The sequence below is a fragment of the Hermetia illucens genome, chromosome 4 (genome assembly GCF_905115235.1).
Source record: "Hermetia illucens chromosome 4, iHerIll2.2.curated.20191125, whole genome shotgun sequence".
In the NCBI taxonomy this organism is placed as follows: domain Eukaryota; kingdom Metazoa; phylum Arthropoda; class Insecta; order Diptera; family Stratiomyidae; genus Hermetia; species Hermetia illucens.
The window spans coordinates 41,859,881-41,884,909 of NC_051852.1; the positions used below are offsets into that span (position 1 = coordinate 41,859,881).

Here is a 25,029-nt window from a genome sequence, read left to right on the forward strand (position 1 = left end):
ACGACTGCTCAATTATCCTCAGCAAGTAATCCATATCGATAAATGGTCATTTTTATTTTCTGTCCTGTTTACCTTTGTATACTTTGTATATCAATATCATAGGATGATACGCGTAATTTTTGTTTGCATTTTCTACAAGAAATCGCGCCGGTTTTTCTCAAACTTCATGCTTGGCTTTGTACACACACGGAAATGTAAAATTTTTAAAAAGAAACGTCTGCCCCTGTGACCCGAGCGGCTGACCTAGAACATGTGTGGGCATCGCACTCGTTAAAAACCATCCGCAGACTTCCCAGCCTCAGCACAGTGTGTCACTATTTAGGTATTCTTCTTTCTCTTCTTATTTCACCAGTTTGCATCCTCCTCTTCACTGTGCCCCCTCTTTATTTATTTCACCAGCTCCTTCTGTATCTTTACAAGTGCGTAAGCCAGTTCCTCTAGCTGCATTTTGGCATGCATATTCTAGGTACTCCCTAAAGCTCATTTCGGCGTCAACTATCACCCCCAGGTACTTGACTGCCGGCATAGAGGCGATCGCACGTATGCCGAGTCCCACCTTTATGTGGTTTTTCTATCTACCGTTTGAAGCACCCGGACTTTGCCGACGTGGTTTACCGCTCTTATTTTCTCGGTCGTATCAACCTCCAGAAGCTCTGAGTGCTTTGATGTAACAACTACAGCCGGGTCATCGACAGTCGTAGCCTTGTCTTGGATGAGATATTAAAGCACTCAATTGTACATAATATTCTACAACAAGGGATCAGAATTAAGTTCTGTCGTACACACGCTGTCGCGCGGGTAATGTTCCCGACTGGACTCGGCAAATATCTAGGCACACCTACGCCTTGTGCATCCACCATAGAATGGGCAAATCGACACCCATCATGGCGCTCTGGCAGGCTAATGCCGCTTTCGATCACAAAATCCATTGTAGAGAACTCCATCATCTTGCACATTTTATACAGCAGCAAAACTAACTTTAGTTTTTTCATTGTGCAGATAATCTTCGAAAGCACATCTCGAAAATGTTAGCCAAAAGATCGTGACAAGCCTTCATTTCCAACCAAACCTGGGACATATTTTCACTGATCCCACCACTTATTTCCGGTAGATCCTCCGTGGTAACTGAAGTTGTCACGCGCTCGCTGACTTGGACCATTGGCTGGTTTTCGGTGATCTGATGATGAGGAAACCGAGTTGCAACACTTCTTTTCAGAAAGCGCGAACAGGACAACTAGGGCGATCTTCGCAGTCTTTTCGGTACCAATCTGTAAGCCCCACCCCAAAAGTATATCGACTCCTTTCTAGCATCATAGTTCCTTTAGCTTTTGCAATGAGGTCCTGAAGTCGTCTCCTTCCTAATTCTCTGGTAAAGCCTCTTTACCTGAAAACGTTCGGCTTGCAAACTTGCGATGAATCGTTGTTACAGAAGTTGGACTGTTTACTGGGAACAGTCCCCTTTTGGTGAAAGTAACATTGCATAGTGCCAGTAGACAATGGGTAATTTGGGCGACTTTGATTACGGCCATACCATTCAGGGACACCCCGCGAATCCCCCAAAAACTCTGTAAGCTCTTTTGGAGGTTCTTGCCTGGTGGTTGCTGTGACGGTAGTTCTCAATAACTTGACAAGTAACTCTTCTGACTAAAGAAGTGTTTACGTATGTCAAATCCACTATAGACGCAGGCCTCTTCCTCTGAAAGTGTATTAAGTCCAAACATTGTGGAGTACCATGTCTTGCTTCGCGAATGCTTCGAGTAGAGTACGTTCTCTCGCATTACTTGCTTGACTGTCTCTTCCAAGAGACTATGCAATTAAATCACCTGGCGCTCAACATTTGTTCAGATTCGTCAAGTGTAGTGCTGAGTGGAGTAGCTATATACAAGTATTCCTTTCACCTTTGCTCTGATGAAGTCTCCTTCCATGTGCCTCATAATGTCTTGGAAAGCTTGTTCTTCATAAACCCATAAAGTTATTTGGCCCGGTTGATTCTTGATTCAAATGCGACCACTGTGATTTCGATATGGCCACATCGATATCTTTCTCGCGGATGATTTCCCAGTGTAGGTCTTGCGCTGCTTGGCAGTGGTTGAGATTGATTTATATAACCTCATCTGCGATTTGTGTTGACAGTTCCCCTGTATTCTGTGCACCTGCTGGTGCTTGCAATGTGCCGATGGTCCAAACACTCCTTTCCTTCGCTCGGTGGGCAATTTGAGTCCAATCCAATCCTTCCTGATGTGTCCCTCCGCTCCGAACTGGTACTTACCGTTGTGATGTGACCGAAGCCAAGGCGTCTTAGGTACCGTTTCAGTACCACCTGCCGCTAAAGAAGACAATAATGTCGAAGTATTCTTCCAAAGCCTCGCGCACTTCCATCTCTGCGGTAATCTCATCTATATTCTTGGAAACTATAGGGATCTCTGCTAGCAATTTTTGCAGCTTCCTGAAATTTGACTCAAAAACTTGTTCACCATTATATCCTTGGATTTGCTGAGCTCCAATGTAAGGTCTTTTTTCTGGAACCGGCTAATGTGGCTAACATTATTTCCCAAATTAGTGAATTCCGGGTTTGCCTTCATTCTCCTGAGAGTGTCACCGTACGGCCTTTCACTTCATTTGGTGATGATGACCTTCGCTCACATTCTCCTCTTATCTCTCTTTTACGGCGCTACCCTTGTCCGGTTTTTGCTCTCTTGAGTTTTGAGTGGGGATCACTTATGTTGTCTTTCTTATTTTTTCGCGCGACGTCTTCAGTCCTCTTTCATGCTGACCTTTGCCGTTCGCCAAATTGATGCCCCTTATCATAATATATTCTCTCTCTCTCTTATATTCTGGTGAATATTCTGGCGTTCTTTGATAAATTCGCATAACTCGGAGATTTTATTACCCAGTACAATAAAGGCAGCTTAAGATTGACCGCTGCATCTTTCATCACTCTGGTAGTTAGGCGTCGTAGTTTCCTCTTTTCCTTATCCTGCAATACTCTCTCTCTCCCCCAGGATTAGCACTTCCATTCGCGGAAGTTTTGCCCGTAAGAGTGGAGATCTACGAAAAAGTGCGATCATGTTATAGTAGCTAAGATCCCCACTACTGAGGTACTGTAGTTGTTGAATATCGATGTCCGCGGAAACGCTGGCTCATTTCTAAATCCCCCTGGGTTTCCGAAGCTCTTTATTTTTGGGTATCCTTCCTATAGCTGCCTTTTATCCACGGGAGGGGGGCGCTATTGTCCTCACCTACCCGTCCTTCGCATAAGTCAGCCTATTTACGCACCTGTATACCCATGACACATCCGCCGAACAATCCCTTATCCGCACGAAGGGTTGCGCCTGATGGACTGTTTTGCAACTCCACGCGGGGCTAGAGGGTAGTTTGGAGGGTCCAATATAAGAGTGTTGGAAGTAGTGGTTCTCCTATTTCCTCAAGTTAATTTACCCGAACCTATGCTGAGTATTCCAACTTACAAAAAGAAGAATAAACCGTATCCATAAAGCCAATCACAGCAATCATGTTATGATACTTGGCAGACACTGGCATATCCTGCATCGTCTAGACAACTTGCAACAACTTTCAACTGTTCTTTTATTCTCTACGAAAGGTAATTCGCTGGATACTTCCACGTTATTTTACGAGAAGCAATTAGGAGTTTTGAACGAGTCCTGGGAAAGGTTAATTATTTTGAACATATCAGCTCGAACTTGACTAAGCGAAAGTCGTTCCTAAAAAAATCCGAAACAGGTCATGATCCTCTAAACAGTGCACTGCACCGAATGGTTTTCCCTCGAAATTCCAATCCGCCGCCAACTACCCTCCAAAAAGGTTCTCCCAGAATTTCCCAAGAAATATAGCTTAAGAGCTTGACCTTTTTCCCTTCGGCAAATTATTGGCAAAACTGAATTTTACGAACAGTGACGGCATATTTTACGTCAGAAGGAGCAACACATAACAAAGGTGTTTTCGCACTTGCCAGCGCCGAACGTAAGTGGGGTACGTACGCATCGTTCAGCCAGAAAAAGACTTTTCCTTTGAAAATATTTTCTAAACGATTCCTGAATACCAAATCACGTACAAAAGGTGGAAATTTGTGTCAGGTGAAATTTTATTAGAAAATAGTTTATGCGTCTATTTACGTCACATGCTCGAGAATGGATGGAGATAGGTTGAAGTGGTTGCTTCCCTTCCGGGGGGTTGAACAGAGTCTGACATTTCGACTGGAGCTAGGATGATTTATTGAATTTCTTTCGTAGAATGAAGTCTGCTTACATACAAACGTACGTATTCAATTTTCTCAGCCAAGAAATGGGGGTCCTTTAAGCAGGATTTGAGGAATTAGACAAGCTTTTTCGCTTTCTTGCCGTACTCCATTGTGGTCTCTTTGCATCTTCCACTGTGCTGACGTTCGTTGATTCTTCGATATTTCTTTGGTGGGCGATGCTAATACCGGAAGAAGACGTACTCATTTGGGATTGATTGAGTGGCCAGGTGAGGTTCCTGGAATCGCAGTTTATGTTTACTTCAAGATCAAGAACTACATGAATAGGCAAATTTCTGAAGCAACCAGCTGCAACCAAGCATTTATCTGTTTCAGCCTACACAAGTTGAGTTAGAAGTAAGCCAACTGTTAGCAGCTTAACGCCAGAAATTGTGCATACTGGAATGGTTATCCTTAAGCCCCCGCAGATCAAACATTTGGTCCTTATTGTGTAGGTTGGTCTTCATAAATGTTCAGGGATGGCCTTAGTCTCGCAAAGTAGTTACGTTTGTAGCCAAGAGTAGAATTCGACCCGAGGCACAAGGAAACGAAGACCCAGAACGTCAACTTGCAAATCTAAACCCCATTGGAAAGGATGGTGAAACCACCAGAGCACCTAGAGGATATGTCAGTTTACGAGTGTGAAAAGTGGTTTCTCTCGTAATTTTGATGATGGGAATAATTTATTTGTCTCATATATCAGATTCACAACTAAAAGCAAAAACTTGTGTGCGAGCATGGGAATGAAAAGTGTATGACGAGATAGGAGCAGAGGAGACGTACGGACGCTGTCTCCCCTTTGTGTGACGTGGAAAATGAATAGCTTGCTCCCATGTAAGTCCTCGCCTTCCCCGGATCCTTCATTTCTCTCGTTATGAATGTATGAATCGTGACATCATCTTTCGGAGTAAATTTGGAGCAAACGGTTGTCACTAATGATAAGTATTATGTCAGAGAGAAATGTTGCTGGGAATGAATCGAATATTGTCTTGGTTGGTTGTTGGGAGAGACAGTTTCGCCTCTGGATTAAACTTGCAGAATGTGGTTTGTAACTTTTTGATGGATGCGGTTTAAAATCTGCCTAGAGCTATTGCCAGGTTGATGCAGTAATATTTCATGAGGGATAAGGATCTAAACCCAAAACGAGGGCACAACTTCCTAATAGGGTAGAATATCAAAAATATCGATTTCCTAATTTCATCCCTTTACTTTTGGGGACAATTTAGTGTCGGAGAACCTGTTTATCAGTGAGTCGATTGACGCTTTGTATATGTTTTGATGTTTATTGTGGTCAAATGTGATTAGCCTTCAGTAGTTTACAAGTCCGCCCGAACCAATAAATACTGGATCATCGAAAATTAAAATGGACGTGCTAAGTTTGGGTTTCGTAACAATTAGGAAGAAATATAAGGTATATTTCTCCAGTTTTCTCTGAATTAAACCCGTACCACTTGTTTCATGACATCTGCCGTTGGCGGACGCACGTGTTTGTATCGACAGGGCTGTTTAGTTTGAAGTTAAATCTCTTTTTGCCTATCCGCATGGGTCTAATAAACCGTGTTTTTTTTTGTTCTTTCGGCTGTGAATCCGTTCCTGCTAACGAAAGGTGACTGTTTAAGTTGTTTTCTGCTCTTACATATAATCAAACCTTGAAGTAGAAATCTGTTTCTGCATTATCTGGTGTGTGTTTTCTCCTGTAAACAGGCATTTCTGCCTTAGTCAAGATAGGCCATGGAGGTTAGGGAATGTGAACCCCCAGACAAGGGGAAAATAAATTTAGACCGGTCCGTCTCCCAAATACCAATATCTCCTCAGACACCTGTAGGGCGACAGTTCAAAAGCCCAACAGAAATGGGTGGCTATGTCCTGACATGGAAAGAGAGCCTGTCAAGATCCCCGATTCAATCTTCCACGATTAAACAGCAAAAGGTTTCTGGAATTCTACCAGCCACGGCTCAACTCATAGCTTTTCCTGAGGTTACCCAGTCTCACGACCTAAGTGAAACTTTTTCTCCAATGGAGAAGCAAAATATAGTTCCTAGGGAGCAAGCAACCCCAGTGTACAAATACAGCGAGAACGCTCAATGTAAAGCCTACACAGTATGTGTGGAGAGAAGTCGCCACAAGCACATACATAGACAAAGTTCATGGGCAAGATAAAATTGAGGCTTTCAAACCCCTCAATTTCCATAAATTTACGAGGTGTGTTAATCTCCATGGCCAGGTAATTATAGTCAAGGAAGATGGGCCTATGAGGATACAAGTTTATTGTAAGTCAGCGTCCTGTGCGAACAACCTGACATCCGACAATCGCTTGAGCACATTAGGGCTAAAAGCATACACTTCCTTGAGAGATACCCATAGATTTGGGATCATTAAAGGTATCCCCACGGATTTCTCTGAAGATGAAATACTACAGGATATTAACTCCCCGATTGGCGAAAATGCAAAGGCTAAATTTCAGATCTAAGGAAAACAAAGAGGTCTTCCTTCCATGTCGAAGAGTCAAACTAACCTTCGTAGGGTTTGAGATCCCCAAACATATCTCAATCGGTAACCAGGTTGCCCATTACTTGAATAGACCAAGACAATATTTTGCTTGTGGTAGATTGGGCCACATTGAATAGAACAAGACAATGTTTTGCTTGTGGAAGACTGGGCCACATTGCAACTGTAAAGCGAAATCGAGTAGATGCTTAAACTGCAGTGATCCTAAAGATCAGTGTGATGGCAACTCTTTCGAAACAAAATGTGCTCTATGCGGTAAATCAGACCTTGACGCCAGGGACAGAAGTTGCGCCATCTGGGTTGAACATTTGTCAATCATTAAGATAGCAGCAATAAAAAATATCTCCATGAGTGAAGCTACCAAAAAAGTGGAAAATGCCGGATTTTACTAGCACTAAGTGACAAGCATTTAAGCTCGGATGATCCTAACTACTTAAAAACTAAAGGGGCGCTGGTGGTGGTCGCCGGTGGTAGGTCAATGGGAGAATCTGTCGAGTACTCCCCGCATCATCGAGCACGTATGAAGAATGGTGTACTTTTGCTTGGTTTGAACCAGACTGTACGGAAGCCCCAGGACATGAAGGGAAGCCGTAAGGGATTTAGGTACAATACCTGCAGTTGACAATATTATGGGAACTATAACCGATAAATTTCTTTAATTTCCCGAGCCAGCGGCTCATAGTTCACTTTCTTCTCTACGTATTTCCGTTCAATGTTGCTGTTATGGGGGATAGCAACATTAATAATATACGCGGAGCGATCCGACTTGTCAACTAACAGTACGTCAGGCTTGTTTATTATGATTATGATTATTATTATGCGATGTTGACTGTGGCGTAGCCTTCCCTCCGCTGGAGAAAAGAGCAAGTCCGAACAACTGGATGACGAATTCTCAACATGAGTTTAACAAAACCATCAGAGGGAGTCAAAAATTCAGTTCTGCAGTCAAATCAAATGAACGCCCGAACACCAGAACACCCTTTCCCAAAGGTGACTACCAAGAACTACCTATGCCAAACCATCCTGTTTTCGAACACCCACCCTATACGGTTGTATCCGAGTATCAAAAAGTATTGTCGCAAATTCTCAAACTCATGAACAGGGTCTCCTCAAAGATACAAGATCCATCTTTGGTAAAAGGCATACAAAAAATAAAAAAAACAGAATGACAAACTCAACATCACAAGGGACTTAACATTCGTAGAAATTGCAAATGGTCAACATCCTACAATATAATATTCAAAGTCTAGCTAACAGAAGTTTGAAATAGAATACTTTGCTAATATGCATGGCTATGACATGTTATCCCTGCAGGAAATTTTCACCTTTAACTCGTTTCATCATTCTCGTTACCTAAAAGGCCTTATGGCCTTATGTACATAATTCAGAGGGGATAGCTATGTTAGAGTTGCCCTTGCGTTTCGCAAAGGCATAAATGCAAGGCCAATAACCTATGATACCGAGATGAACATCATTATCGGTAAGACCTTGAACCTTGACACTGAACCTTAATCCAAACATCGCCAACGCCTCCATATATATGCTCCCACATACAACCACGACTTCTTTCAAAGTAGAGCTGGACAAACTATTTCAATATCTTAGCAATTTTTGTGGGCCAGTTAACAAATGGAAAATCAAGAGCAGCTGCCCCAGATGTCACCCTCACTAATTCCAATACTATATCCTGATCCTGCACCGCACTGTTACAACCGATTTCTAAGAGCAGGCATAAACCAATAGCCATTCACAGCAACACCATTGTAATTCAACAGAAATACAAAATAGGTTTTTTTACCCTTCGGAAAATTCCTAAAAGGATCCTGGGTAGGTAGGTAGATATCAGTGGCAGCTCCAAGGAGCTTAATTAGCACTGTGGTGCGCTGTTTTGATGTCTTCGCCTTAATTGCCACTTGGCTATCAGCCAGAATGACTATATTACGCTTGAGCCTCGAATCATGCCCCAGCCATTGATAGACTTCCAGTATCGTCAGTACTTCCACTGGCGAAACATGGGAGACCACAGACTGTGTCTATTCAAGAAAACTCCCCCACCGACTCTACAGACTATCTTTGATCCGTCGATGTAGAACAGCCTTGCCACGCACCGCTAGTCTTTCACGCTGTTCTGATTGGAAAGTCCACAGCAAAATTTCTCATGAAATTCAGCTTGCATGTGGCATAGTCCGTAGGGGATGCCGAGATTTCCCGGGGTACATCGTCTAGGATATTACTATCGCCGTTGGCTTCGCTGTCCAGCATCCGGACTCACGTAGTCTGACTGCACTGCACGTTACAACATATTTAATGTTGAGGTCTAAGGGGAGGGAAGTAGAGAGAGAACACCTGCCGACAGGACTGCAGAGCCTCGATAGCACCTGCACACGCGGTTCTTTCAGTCTTATTAGACTTCATTCTATTGTAGTTTTTTATTAAAGCCTGCCAGCATACAATAAAGCCGCACATTAAGATGGGATGCATCACAGCTGTGTACATCCAGAGAACCATCCTCAGCGGATACACCATTTCTTTGCAAAGTTTCTCTTGTAAGCATAGAAGGCAATACAAGCCCTCAGTTTTACATTCACTCTCTAATTTAGCTCTAATACCCAGACAATTTATATTGGAGGACAGAAACAATCTTTGTTCGTTCAACTGCAGTAGGTGGAATTTAGGCACCCTTGCCTTGGTGGTGAATAGTGGGGTTGGAGTTATGCCAACTCCGCATCTTGCTGCCCGCATGCACACCTTTCTCAAGGCTCCGTCCATGATGTTGTTCATAATGGAGGAAAATATTCCTGATATTAATATCACCAAGTCATCGGCATACGCCATCACCTTCACCCCGCTGCTGTCCAATATTCGCAAAATTTTGCCCATCGCTATTAACCAGATCACAAGAGAGATGGCGCCACCCTGGGGTGTGCTTTTGTTCACAGCTCTAGTCAAGTGGTTGTCTCCCAGATCCGACAGACCCCTCCAATCCAATACTGTTCAAGGCTTCGTCGATGTGGTTGGTACTAAGGTTTTGAATAATAATAATCGTTGGCGCAACAATTCATATTCGATCAGGGCCTTGAAGTGTGTTAGAGTACTTCATTCAAGACCGCAACGGTACACTACAGTACACTGTATGAGGCAATGCGGTCAGCATTGCGTAGGTGTTGAATGCTCCTTCTATATCAAGGGGGCGGTTTCTGTGGATACCCTTTGGGACCTGGAGAAAGTCATTCTCAGCATAATCGCCCTTAAGTGGATGTCCAGGACTCGCTCTGGAGCCTTCAACACGAAAGACGTGAGGCCGATTGGTTGAAAGTCCTTCGCGGACCGAAAGCGGACAGGCGCGGCCATGCCTGTCCGCTTTCGGTATAAAAACCTTGCGTGCGCGTCTCTAAGACTGTGGCACGTATCCTAAAGAGATATAGATCGCAAATTTTGACAAGCCACGGCACCACCCTTTCCTGCTGCTCCTGTAGCATGACAGCCATTATACCATCTGGACCCGGACATTTATACGCGGGGAAACTGTTTATAGCCCAGCCGATTTTATCCGCGATATTTACCGATTTGATAGTCTCGCACGCCTGGGGTGGCTGCAAATCCACCAACCAATGCTCTTGCACAGAGTCCTCCTCGTTGGCAAGAAATTTCGTCTGAACCAGCAGCTCCAATGTTTCACCAGAAGATTCTGTCTAGGAACCTTCTGACCTTTTAAGAAAGGATGGGCTCCTATGTTCCTTGGACAGAATCTTACTGAGCCCAGCGGATTCACTGATGCTTTCAATGTTTTGGCAATAATCCAACCACGTCTTGATGGCCAACTTGTACTTCTCTAAGGCAGTCCTTGTATGTCTGCCAATATTTATGCCTGTAGTAGATGTTGAAGATCTCCTTCCCATCACGATGGCGGTACCGAATGCCTTTTCCAGAGCCCTGACCTTTAACTCCAATTTGTTTGTCGTGCCAATCTTGCTAATTTGCGTACCGGATAACATGACCAGACTTCCTCCAGGCGATCCTCCTGGGGTTTCTGAAGGGTTTGGAGACCTCTGCGGCGAGAGAGAAAGTGATCCAACTATGATCTGAGAAGGACCTGTGATCAGGTACTCTTCGCCCTGAGAATCACATTGTCGGTTAGGCGGGTAATATCAAGGACGTCTTCCCAACCGTCACAGTTCTTCAAGCTGGGAAAATGGAAGGTTGATGTGCTGCATCTGTTACAAATCAATAGATTTGCATTAATAATAATACCAAATAATGACTGACCTCTTTCGTTAATTCCCGAGTTGCTCTAAGGCATGTGCCTTGCATTGACGTCTCAGCCTGTCAACAGGTTGGCCTTCTTTGTTGCTATGATGTTCGTCAAATGTTGTAGGTTTTCTAGAGGAGCTGATCGGTCGTGAGTCATGTAAGCCGATCAAATATACACGTTCTCTCCCCCCCCCCCTGCTCCAGTTTGACCACGAGTAGGTCGCTGAAACTTAGGTTCGGACACAGAAAAGCGTGAAGACTCCTCCTCGCGGGGATATATGATCTAGGTCTGTCCTGATTAGCGTTTCCTGTGCTGGGGAATAAATTTTAGTATTTGCTTTGGAGCCGTTTGATGATTTGGTCTAAGGCTTCTGTACTAGTGTGATATCGATATCTTCCTCTAGGAGGAAAACGAGTAGATTATCCGAGACCGACTTCGAGTGCTGCAGATTTGTCTGCATTACACTCAGCATGATTTGCTTGCGTCTCCGTCGGAAAGTCGATCCTCATCTCCAACAGCTCTTTGGTGGTGTCGATTGGATACAGGTAGTCGTCCGGTTTTGCAGAGCGGAACACTTTTATCGTTGCGTTCCTGACTCTGAACCGGGGACGGAGAATCTCGTCGTAGGAGATGGGTTTCAGCTTTACATCCTCCCAGGCGTCGCTGATCCTCACTACATACGAACCCTGGAGAATTGGTGATCGCAAGCTATAATGGGGAATCCAAGGACCACTTGAGAGGAATCAAAGCAAAAGATTGATCCCGTGCGTTCCCCTTGGGCAACCAGAAGATGCTCAATAACCATCCTCAACACTGTAGGGAGGACGATCCCCGGGCTGTTGCTCCACCTCATTCACCGGCAGGACCCCATGGCACTAACACATGATCAGCAAGCAAATAGTTGCTGGTCAGTTAGATGAGTTTTTCCCAGCCCAGTTCTACGTACTCTTGGCCGCTTTGATGACCGCTTCCAGGGGCCATCGTGACGAGGTCGTGTGAGGACTTGCCGAATTATACAACATTAATCTGAAGCATAATCAGACCAGGCTGCCAAAAGATCCTAAATAGTCAAAGTATTTGCGAACTATTTCCTACGATTATCTAACACTCCAAAGTTCTATTCAAAAATGGAAGTCTTCGGCCCAAAATTGTAACTAAGTAACTTACCTATTTGGATAGCAGACGGGTATTGTCTTTTGTAAATTGTTGAACTTTTTAATGGTGTATCCTTTTTTCTTCCCAGCTACATTGAATAATATATATTTAACATATCCACCTTCCTTCTTATCAGCTACACAATTTGCAGGATAAGTAACTACACAACAAAAACTTTCCTGATAAACAGGTCTGAAACGAAAATCTTCGAAAAAGTGAATGTCAGACTGGAAAATCTACTTTAATAAAAATCTTCCTGTCTGTCCTGACAAACATTCTTTGCCCGAATTTTTTCCCTTTTTTAATTTCGGTCCCAAGCTTTACATGGGAAGGGATCCCTTTTTCAAGTTGTCATCGCATTGTTATAACATAAACCTGTCTCTATGAGTACCTTCTCCTATCTACGCATTACACTTCCAAATACTTAGGTGACATATATATATATGCTGCTTTCGGTTTTTGCTCCATGTATCTAGTACCATTGGCTCCATAACCCATCACAATGGTGTCCCTCGTTCTGGCATTCCTTACTTTCGGTTCGATGTATTAAATTTGTGAGTCTGGGTTTACATTCACTGCCCGTGTTCATACACCTGTAAGGGGATGAGTGGTTACTTGTTATAATACCATAGATTCCTCCCCATCGTGCAGGGTACATACTATATTTTGGCTCAGATACAAGACCATATGTACCCCCAAAAGTATTATAGATACATATATGCAGGACCATGGGGGTAACTGAATTCGAGATGTTTTCCGTACTTAGTGGCACAGATCTACCGCCGTCGAAGCTAATACAAATATCTGAGCCCAGAAACGTCGAATTGCTCTACATCTTTAACGCTGTCGAGAGGAGATCTTGCGTAAAGTAATTTTCCCTCGAGTACGTATGTAAACATTTTGATACCATATTGGAACGGAATGTATACAAAGTTAAGGTGTTGCGTTGTACGTTGCTAGCGATGGTAATGGTGATAGCGGGAGGGTTCGGTTTTGATAAAAAATGTAATATTCGGAAAGTCTCAAGGCTAACCGAGAGTCGATAAGATGATTCCATACTTAAGAAGGCTGAAGGGCACCCAAGAGCAGACTGATTGCGAACAAGATGGTTGCCTTGCCACGTGTTTACGTATTTCTCGAGAATGAACTCACTCCTGTTTTGCATGCTTAAGTCCATTAATTCTGCTTCACTAGACAATAAAGGTGTCAATGCCGTAAAAATCTCGGGCTAGATGGCACATATCTCCACGAAATATCGATTCCTTGTTCGTCTTTTCGACTTAATACTTCCCATTCGAAGCAAGCAGCTGACAGACTTCCCCTTGAGACAAGGCTGCTAAACACCCTGCACAAAAACTGACGTCACGCCATCCATTGTGCACAATTAGCAGGCTTAGGGCATAAAATTCCGACACTACGTAGCTACTTAATAAAAAGGCACTTCGTCCTGAAAACCCCAGACCGAAGACGGCGAACGAAAAGAATCCTTAATTACTCGGCGGCATGAAAATTTGCTTTTAATTCAAATCGGTGGCGTATTAAGGTCGTGGGACCAACCTGGTTCCCTAATCCGCTCACTCTCAGTGCCCGACCCCCTCCACTTCGACTGGCATACCTCCCTCCCACCTCTTCGTCGCTCAGAACATCTTAAACCATGCATAAGTAAATGGAACCACATCGCTCAAGAGATGGAAGCAGCAGAAACGGTTGAAGGAATTCCTCCGCTACAACGACTACTTAGGCAAAAAGTACTTTCTTACATCGCGAGCTTGTCATACGCCAGCCTGAAGGGGTGGGGGTTGCTCTGTTTACGTGTATTAACTTTTTTGATTAAGATCTTTCGGGCGTCTTTTGGAAAATTGCTTTTTGCCATTATTATGCGCGGGTTCGGGAGCGATTTAGGGTTTCGGTCGTGCTTCGGGCATGCCATGTTGTACCGGAAAGAATAGGAAACAAGGACAAGAAACACCGAAATGGCATTAGCATTGGAACTTGAACCTCAGGCTAAGTTTAAGGTTGCACTAGAATCGTACGCTCGTTGTAAATGTTAAATTTTTATGATGTATGCCAAAGGGAAATTAACGGGAAATTATAGAGGAATAAATGCTTAAATGAGAGGATTTGTATCCTGCTTTCCTTACGTGCTCAAATTGGGTGGATATTTAGTGAATTAGAGGTGACTAGGCGACACAAGGACGAAGCGTGTCCTAGTGGGATTAGTCACGGATGTGATGTGTTGGGTAGTGTGATATTAATTTTCAGATTAGTAGTTATCGGAATTAGCATAGTTCTCGTGAGTATGGAAGGGAAATTGCGTTTTAATAGCCCACGACCAATTCAATCAAATTGGATTCGTTATGGATTATTCAGATTTGACGAGTGATTCATCACGACACCGTATAATTCGAATGGAGTTCAATAACGTTATTTTTCAAGGAATATTTCTTTCATTAATTTCTCATTATATGGTTTCCGGAAACACCTCAAAGCCTTTGGAGTCGAATTTCTAAGAAATAACTCTCTCATAAATTGAGGGTCATGTAATTAATTCTGTAAGTCGAATTGGGATTTTGGGGCCTTTGTTCCGTTCCCGCACAATATGGCAAGGAGTAAGTTCCTGGGGAATATCCTCAATTTGACATTTGTTTCGAAGGAGCTAAACGCAAATTTTGCCAGGTTTTTTAGTATTATGTGCATTACGGCACGATGAACTGCGTGTACTTGAATTTGTTTGTGTTTTCTGCATTCTTATTCCCCAGGCTCCCCATCAAATTGAGAACCCTTTCGCCATTGGGTAGAACAGAAAGCAGATCCGTTTTCCAAATTTGAGAAACATCTTCTGAAAACAGAGAAGAAAATTTTACTAAATTTAAATTTCCGCAGGAATTTCGCCTTTCAGAATAGACTTGGCAATTGATGGTCGGATGTTGGTTCTTCTCCCACCATTATGGACCCAGACCCTTCGTGAACCAGTCTTTTGGCTCTTTCATTATAAGCGATGGTCGAACGACCTGACGCCTAACGCCTATAAACCTTTCGTTCAGTTGGCCAAGTTTCAGCAGAACATGGCGGCAGCTACACACCACCTGGCTTGATATGTTGCTGCTATTTAGTGCTTAGTGGTTAGAGCGCAAGGCTGTCGTACGGCAGGTCGCGGTTCAAATCTCGCTGGTGGCAGTGGAATTTGTATCGTGATTTGACGTCGGATACCAGTCGACTCAGCTGTGAATGAGTACCTGAGTCAAATCAGGGTAATAATCTCGGGCGAGCGCAATGCTGACCACATTGCCTCCTAGTGTACCTTTACGGTCTTGAATGAAGTGCTCTAACACACTTCAAGGCCCTGATCCAACATGGATTGTTGCGCCAACGATTATTATTATTATTATTATATATTTAGTGCTGGTAACGTGGCTCGATTATTACAAGGATATTGCGACGTAACCATTTTTGTCGCAAGCATGATTCTGCTGCCAATGTTCTTCTTCTTCAGCCTTCTTCTGCATTCAGTATCACGGTCGGCTCACCTTGAACGGTTGCGCCATTTTGCTCGGTCAAAGGCCTGATCTTGATGAAGTCAAAAGGTTCCCAAATCACTACGCAGCGTATCCCGTCCGAGATATTGTCAACATTTTTAATCAGATTTTTCGAGAACTGCTGACTTCGATCTGTTTTCTTCGACTGATTCACCGGTGAAGATTATTAAGTCTTGCATTCCCAAAAGGCTTTATCGACCATTATTATCCATTATTTGTCGACCATTTTTCTATATAAGTCTTTCTGAGGAGATATCTTCAAACCATCAGAGCCAACTGATGTTTCGCCAGCGAGTTCCCGATGCATGTATGACGGTATGACTGATTAATTAAAAGCTCCTTCGAAGTCCTCAAATGTGCCTAAAGAGTATTCCTTTCTGGATATCGCCTTCTCAAATTTTTACCGTGAGCACATAAAATGTTGGCCACCTAGGAATGCATGTATGTATCCTTTATAAACCGATCTACTAGTTTTTCCAGTCCTTCTAGCAGGAAGGAAGTTAGACTAAACGTCTAGATAGGTGGGTATTCCTGGTTTGGAGGATATGAGCGTGTAACAGACATGCACGGCATATATTCCGAATATATAGACCCACTCCGTTACTATATATGTTTGCCCTTCACTCCCTGGTGGGACATACCGTATCAATCACAACTACGTGATTGCGCACTCTCTCTATTCTACGCCAAGTGCCCCTGGATCTATCTTAATAGAGTGGATTCCACTGCATGGCGTTGCTCGCAATGCAATTGTCGCCCCTCCTTAATGTGTGACCTATCCACTGCCACTTCCGTCTTCCGCTAACAGATTATACGAGTGCCAGGTCTATGCGCCGATCAACTTCTTCGTTTAAGGTAGTGTCAGGTCAGCACAGTGCGATGATATCGTGAGAGGACACTAGCACACAACAGTCTCAATTTGATGTTGGTGTTGAGATAACTGCATTTCCAGACTTTATATAGGACAGTGAAAGCGGATCTAGCACTGTTAATGCGACGGGCAACACTCAGCTCGGTGCCGCCGTCGGCAGAAACCACGCTTCCAGGATACACAAATTGATTGACGCTCGATGATCTGCCCATCTTTGCAAACAGAGAGAGTGCGTTGAGACGACTTGACTGAGAATTTTGGTTTTGTTGTTTATCTTCAGTCCAACACTACTCGCTTCTCTTTCCAAATCCAGAGCCATTTGGCCAAGATCCATGAGCCGATGGAGGGCAAACAGATGTCACCGGCATAGTCAATGTGTTTGAGGAAATATATCATAATGCAATGAATTCTTCCACATTCTTGGGACAAGACAGTATGAAGAATGTCACCGATAACAAGAACGGACTCCGCTTTGAACCTCAAAATCCTTTGAGATTTTATCTCGTTGCGTGATATTTTGCGCCATCATATGCTGCTCTAATAATAGGTATTAATTTCCTTCGAACAGTGCACCAGATACGCTCTTTTTTCACGCTATCGAAAGCTTTCTCTAAGTCCATAAAAACAGGTGTAGCGAATATCGAAACTGCACAGTTCCGAAATGACCTATAGGGTTTTGATGTTTTTTGATTAGTCCATTAGCATTTGGAGCAATAATCAGTCTTCTCATTCCCGATCAAGCTCGCGAGATGTTCTTTGAGGCGTTCTAGGATTTGCACGCAGATACCCCCCCCCCCCCCTAATTGTTACACTCAGATAAGCTCTCCCTCTTTGGGATCTTCACGATCATCTCCTTCTTCCACTCTGTGGGGAGATCGTCACGCTCAATGGCTTTACTTCGTTTGAGTGCATTAATGTCTGAATTTTTTTCTCTTCTGTTTCGGGGAACAGTCCGAATCCGCATGTTACGGTGACTAACATGGATTTGGATAGTGAGGCAAGTAGAGTTGGGCTGAAGGTAAATACCAACAAAATCAAAGTGCTCAATCTGTCGGCATACACATCCACGTCTCTTGTCACGGTATACACAACGCTGAATTTCTCAGGATTTTACTCGTTATCTGAATTCAAGCGCGTCACGCTCGCTATCACTCTTAGTGGTCAGTAGAGCCTTGAAATCTTTGCGTTCATCGAACCGCTTCCAAGATTCCACAGTCAGCTAGATCTAATGGCATTTCTTCAGGTCGTGGTCATCCGAGAAAAGAGTAAGCGGGTTACTCAGTATGTCTGCTGTCCTATCATCAAGATAGCTCTTCCACTGTCAAGCGGTCAATGTTGAACTTGCACAGTATTGTACAATTGTCATGCTCTATGTTAAAACCTGGGCCGGAATCTTGCAGTTAGAAGTCTGTCAGAAGCCGGGAACCGGTTGTCTAGCAGATCAAAAGATCCCAATTAGCTGCAGTTTTTACGATGTATTTTAGAGCGTTGGTAAGGTTTACATTCTCAAGGTCATGCAGCGACATCCTTTCGTATGCCCGACCAGACGCATTTCTGTTAAAACAGGCTAACTATTGCTCTTACGTTACGACGCGGTTGTGAAACACATCAAAAGCTTTCTTGCGTAAAGTTAGTGGATAGCGTCTATCGCTTTCATTCGGAGTGTCGTAGAGGATGCCTGTGGCCGTCGATGTCCCATTGTTGGAGAGCCAGCTTAAGGTTTGAGACTAGAAGATGGATTTCCTGATCGCTTGCTTGAGCTTCAGCAACGACTCTGCATTGAATGTTTCGGGCGTTGTGGTGGCGCACATACGGGAGAATCCGTCTGCTACTTCGTTGTATATTCCCTTCATAAGCTTGAAAGCTACCGAGTATTAAAATATGTATTCCATCTGAGGCGCTAGTCTTCTCGAGGGCATAAAAAAACCGTTCACTGGAGCTAATATTTCAGCAGCCCTTGGACTGCAACGATCGTGAAAATTCTTAGAAACTGGCATAGCTCGGCGGTTGTCTCTGGCCTCCAAAAATCCTTGATGACTTGCGTCTATCACAAAGAAGGTTTGATACCTTCTGAAGAGGCGGTCTAGCCGAAGCAATCTACTTCGCCCCGCACAGGGCGGATTTGTCTAAGTTGATGACTAGTTTCTCGAGAGAAAAGTCTGAAAGAAGTTGTCGCGATGTCGGAGGTTAATATGAATAACCTCATTTTTTGCTAGGATTTATTTTCGTACGCATGTACCAATATTTCCGGAAGGAGTCAGTGCTATATGTGTTTATTGTGGCCATCCCTTGTTGTTAAATGAAGAAGGCGCTCTGCAAATCTGCCCCTGAAAGTTATACCAGTACCAGTGTCAGTTGGCTGTTGATGGGATGGGATGTCTCCGTTGGCGGCTGAATCCTTTGGCACATCCTCGCTGCCGCTGTTCAATGGCGGAGGTGACCGCCTGGTTCTTGATCGACTGCCTGGTCAGAAAAATCATTCTGGACCGGAGCGTTGCTTGCTTCACCCAACTTTTGGAGGCGAAAATGTAACTTAGCATGATTAAGTCCGAAGAGAGGGCGTTTGTGGATAGTATGTCCTCGTATGCATCGTGACATTACACAGGGAATACTTTCGATGGTTGAGTCATATAATTTGTGGCTAAAATTATTTAACTTAGTAACAGCAAGGTTCGTTCGATAGATAACTAATTTTTGTAAAAACATTGCGGGGAACGTCACTTCTCCCACATTCGTGCTTGACAATTAGTTTTCAAAAAATCATCCAATTGAACATGCTTTCTGATGATAGCTAGAGAATCGTATCGCTAATAACGATGGAGCATAATTGGTCTGATAAGCGTTACTGATTTAGGTGCGTTCACTATAAAAGCATTATATATTGAGACAACTAGACATCGTACATCTTACGTATCTCATTTGAATTGTTAAATTGCTCTTTAAAGTCAGTGCGATGGTACTGAGTTTGATCAATCATTCACTTTCTCTGCTTGATATATGTTACACTTTCTTCTGACTTTGTCTTATAGATGGTTGCCCTTTATTCCTTGTTGAAGTACAGTGCGTCACCCACACCTACGCACCACTGCTTCCAGTTATCTGAAATGTGCTTCAGCTCTTCCCACGACGTCTCGGACCTATGCAGCCCTCCTCTACTGTTCCATCCAAGTGCTCGTGTGGCGACTTGCTCGTTAACTATCTTGGGAGAGTGGATTTCAATGCATGGCATAGCCAGCAATGCTTAATGTGTGATACGGGTACCAGACTTGTATAAAGATCTTCCTTTGCAATAGTATCCGGGCAGCGTACTCTTTTGATACGATGCATGCAGGTGCTGACGAATGCTTGGAGCCTTCGAGTGATAATGGGGGTCACTTTTCATGAGCTACTCCCATATAGCAACACAGAAGAATGCTCGCAGAGAACAGTCTCAACTTGATCTTAGTGTTGAGATAATCACGTTTCCAGATTATAGACAAGGCCACGAAAGCGGAACTAATTCTGTCAATACCCTGGGCAACATTCAGTTTGATACCACGTCACTAGAAACCACGCTTCCTTAATATGCAAATTGATCGGCGCCTTCGATGTTCGACCTAAAAATGCAGATCATTGCCACAAAACATCTTAAAGGAACCGGTGAAAGTTCACATTTAGGACTCTGAAGTTGTTGTATAATGGCTTAGCACTTTTATTGATAATAATCATACATGGGATTTTTTTCAAAAGCCTTTACTGGTCCGCGTAGAATATAAATGCCAGATTGAATTGAAATACACAGAAACGACGCAAATCGGGACAGACTTAGGGTATCCATTCTCGCCAGGAAGAGCCTGCCCGCTTTTCCATGTCCGCATTTGTGTTCCAGCAACCCAATCGTGGTCAAACTGCAGTAGGCATGGTTTCCGACCGATCAGCTCCGCCAGAAGATTTACAGAAGTTGATGTCTAATTACGCGCCAAAGAAGGCCAAACAGTTCATAGGCTTCGAAGCCAATATAAGAAATACGCTTTGGAGCTTGGAAATCAACGAAGGAGGTGGGTCTCTCTTCGATTTTATTATTAATACAAACCTTTGGGTGCGTAGCAGGGGCAGTATACCAACCTTTCATTTCTCCTGCAGAGGAACTGTGACGGTTGGCAGGAAGTTCTTGGTATCAACAACACAATAGGACTTTTAGGGTAACCAACCCTTCCAGGGACCGCAGGAAGATTGACTGGAGGCAGAACAAACAGCGTATAAATTGACAACATTAGCACGACAGTCGAGCGGAAGTCTAAGACTGAAGCTGTTGGAAAGGCATTCGAAAACGCCGTTTTCAGTTTTGCTGAACACATAAGACGTTGACATCGTGGTGGAATAAAGATCTTTCCAGCTGGGCGGAAATGTCTTCATCAGCTACTGGCACAAGTATGGGAACCCATACAAGCATTGCGTGAAGAAGTACAAGATGTACGGGCATCAAAACTACCATGAAATAGTCCAGGTGGGACTACTGTCAGAACGCTTGAGTAAATCTACGAGAATCAGTAATATTCTGGCCATGGAACATAGAAGCCTATCCATTCTTAAAAAGTCGAAAGACTCGGGGATGGGGTCTAGCAAGGAGGACTGTGGGTCGGAACCTTGCGTGGAGGTAAATACTGGGGATAAAATCAGCTCGACTATAAAGAGATTTTCCGCTTAAGAATCTCCGGGCCCAGGTGGTACTATGATATTCATGCTATAGAAATTCGCGGATCTCTTTGGGATACGTACTATACTGTTGCGGATGTGCGCGCGTGGTTTACATACCGGCACGGTCTGGAACCCGGGAAGGACTTTCGACCAATTAGCTTTACTTCTTTTGTATTAAAGCCTTTAGAGCGCGCCCTTGACATTTACCTAAGTACGATTGTGGAGAAAACGCCCTTCTCCAAGTTTCGGCACACCTACCTCAAATGTAGGAGGCCCTCTTCATAAGGTAATCAGCAATATACTCCAAGTGTCTTCCTAGATATAGAGAGAGCATTCAACAAAGTTAGTACATATCAACTCCTTCAAGCACGCTTTTAACAGTATCTTGCGCATTCGAGCTAAGAGCTTGGATAATCCACCCTGGTCTGAGAGGTAACCACTTAACCAGAGCTGTGACCCGAGGTTCGCCCTAGGATGACGCGAACTCTCAGGGGTTCTGGCTGATAGTAATGGACGAAATTCTATGCATATCGGATAGGAGCGAAGCGAAGGACGACTTGGACATTAAACGTAGAACTGCGGACTAAGAAGCCTGTATAGTCTTCAGTGCCTGCAAGAGGGGTTTTGTAAGCAAATGGGGTCTATGACTGAGGATGCTTCTCTGGATAGGAGTTTGTAGCAGCAGAGCGGCGTATCACAGCACAAATTGGGCTCCATGAAGCGGCCATCTGTTTCAGTCTTTTTGAAATTTGATTTTCATGGGATCTTCACTTGCAAGGTTAAAGTCGGTAGGAATGAAAATCTTTTTTGACTAAAACTTATTAATTAAATATAAATCAAAACTTTTGTAAAAATTGCAAGGTTTCCTTCCCGCCAATTTCTTATCAAAAGTCTCCCAAAAATGTGAAGAATCATCTGCAATCCTGAAAAATTAAGAAGTTCCCTAAAGGCTTTCATTATTAAAAGCAAACGTCACATAAAAGTACTTAATTCCACTTAGGTGTTAAGGAGTTAAAAGTTTGTCTTGATAAAATGGAGTAAGAGTTCATGTCACACTGCGAACTTTACTTTCTTCCTTGCTTCAAGTGTCCCCTATTCTTTGCTACCTGTCTGGGATAAGTCACTCCATATATGAATTCTTCGCTTTATTTTAAGGATCATTTTGTTTATGGCTTTATATGTTTTCCTCGCATACAGACATATCACGACTTTTATTAATGGAGTTATTCACCTGCCGCCATAATTTTGAAGACCCGTCCTGGAGAAATATGACTTAAGAGGATGTAAACGTTGAAGGCGTAAAAGTAGCTCTATAAATACTTGCTTTGTTTTGAATGTAGGAAATAAAGGATATAGGATGATAGTGATGAATTTTGTGTAAAGTTGAAGCCATTTCGGGTAAAATATTCAGGGATGGCTCTTAATGTTTTGATCAGGTTTAAATTCAGCTCTTGAAAAATCTGAATTTGTAAATGAAATCTAGAAGAAGAGTCGAAAGTTTCTTACATAATTTATTGAAATAACAGCAAAATATTGCATTCTTTGTAGAATATTCTATTCTAGGATTTTTCAAGCACTTTTTTGTATTGCGTCAGCAAGATATATCTTTGGCTCTAATTAATAATTTATCTTCTAAAAGATATGAACTTTGCCAGGATAGAACTCTCGAATGTTATTCGATTTCAAACCTTCTATTTCCCAGCATTTTAGTCCCAAAGTGAAATAAATTCATTTACACTTTGTGTTTGACCTTCCTATCTTTGAATATATTGATCGGCTACACACTTAAATCCTTTTCTTTTCAAAGCCCAGAAAATCTTTTATAATAAATTATGGTTATGGTTGCTAATGCATACGTTAACTCTTCCTCTATTGAAAATTTTTCCACAAAGTTACCCTCCCTCAATGAACCCCGATTTGACTTTTCAGCCTCTTCCTTCGTTTCTGATCCGGAGGTCCTCAAGTATTTTTCAATTGTTTTATGTTAAATTTATAATTTCGTTTGACTCTTTGATGGAAACCGCAAGCGCGTGTAGAATTTTAATTTAGAAGAAAAATACTAATAAAAACAATGTTTAGAGAAAAACGAGAAAATCAGAAGGGCGGTTAGTGTTGTTTCAAGGCAGAACCAACTTCCAAAATGTTGTTCCTCCTACACTTCAAGAATGATGTGACCAAAGGCCAGAATTAAGCTGGTGCGCTTTACAGTCCTGATTTCTTTCAATTCTTGAGAGGAATAATTCATGAGCATTTAATTCTTTTCAAATCATTTATTTAGGGTCAATGCATAATTTAATATCTAATGAGGCAATAAAAATCTGCATCGATCTCAATCCTAATGGTTTTTAGCCCACATAACGTTACTAACCAGTAGTCAGGGAAATCAAACCGGAACATTGAAAGTGTGGTTTTCTCCACTTCAATTTATTCAATTTGATTCAAAAGGAACGATCGGAAAAATGTACTGTCCCCTTGATAATCTCCAACTAGGTACGCTACTGACAACCTAATACTATTCACGACATAAAGCCTTCCTTGGTGTATTATTGACACCTCCAATTCACTGTGGCGGTTACTTAAATCCCAACCTATTCAACTACGGGCTAAGGTTGAAGGATCAAGACAAATCTCACCCTCACTTTCAGGTCAGTTAGTCCCCGCAAGGGTTGATGCCTCAGGAACTAATCCCAAAACGCTTAAGACGGATCTACAAATCACTTTAAGAGGTGCAGACGACGGTTTCACACCAAAGTAGATGCAACTCGTCACATGCTGCCCCACCTCTGCCCTGGAAGCAGTGCAGCATCAACATCATCAACGACTCAACAACCGGTATCCGGTCTAGGTCTGCCTTAACAAGGAACTCCAGACATCCCAGTTTTGCGCTGAGGTCAACCAATTCGATATCCCTAAAAGATGTCTGGCGTCTGCCTCGCCTTCTTTTTCTACCATAGATATTGCCCTTATAGACTTTCCGGGGTGGATCATCCTCATCCATACGGATTAAGTGACCCATCCACCGTAACCTATTGAGTCGGATTTTATCCACAACTTGACGGTCATGGTATCGCTCATAGGTTTCGTCGTCATGTTAACTACGGAATCGTCCATCCTCATGTAGGGGGCCAAACATTTTTCGGAGGATTCTCGAACGCGGCCAAGAGTTCGTAATTTTTCTTGCTAAGAACCCATGTCTCCGAGGAATACATGAGGACTGGCAAGATCATAGTCTTGTACAGTAAGAGCTTTCACCCTATGTTGAGACGTTTCGAGCGAAACAGTTTTTGTAAGCTGGAATAGTCTCTGTTGGGTGACAACAACCGTGCGCGGATTTCATCGTCCTAGTTGCTATCGGTTGTGATTTTCGACCATAGATAGGAGAAATGATCAACGGTCTCAAAGTTGTATTCTCCTATCCTTATTCTTCTTCGTGTTTGAGCAGTGCGGTTTGATGTTGTTGGTTGATTCGTTTTCGGTGCTGACTTTCCTACCATATGCTTTGTCTTGTCTTCTCGCGCCGCCTGCTCGATCTGAATGAAAGCAGTTTGTACGTCTCGGGTCGTCAGTATAAGCCAGTCTCGGATATCGTCAGTATAAGCCAGGGAGGACTTGAAGAGGATCGTACCTCTTGCATTTACCTCAGCATCACAGATCACTTTCTCGAGGGCCAGGTTAATGAGGACGCATGATAGCGCATCCCCTTGTCGTAGACCGTTCTTGAAGTCGAATGGTCTTAAGAGTGATCCTGCTGCTTTTATCTGGCCTCGCACATTGG

At 43.2% G+C, this 25,029-nt stretch overlaps 1 protein-coding gene across 1 annotated transcript in view; it reads left to right on the forward strand.

Annotated features, from left to right (window-relative positions):
- The window catches only part of LOC119654976 (dopamine D2-like receptor), a 571,742-nt gene that overhangs the window by 264,632 nt on the left and 282,081 nt on the right, over positions 1-25,029 (forward strand). The gene's annotated exons all lie outside the window — the stretch shown is intronic.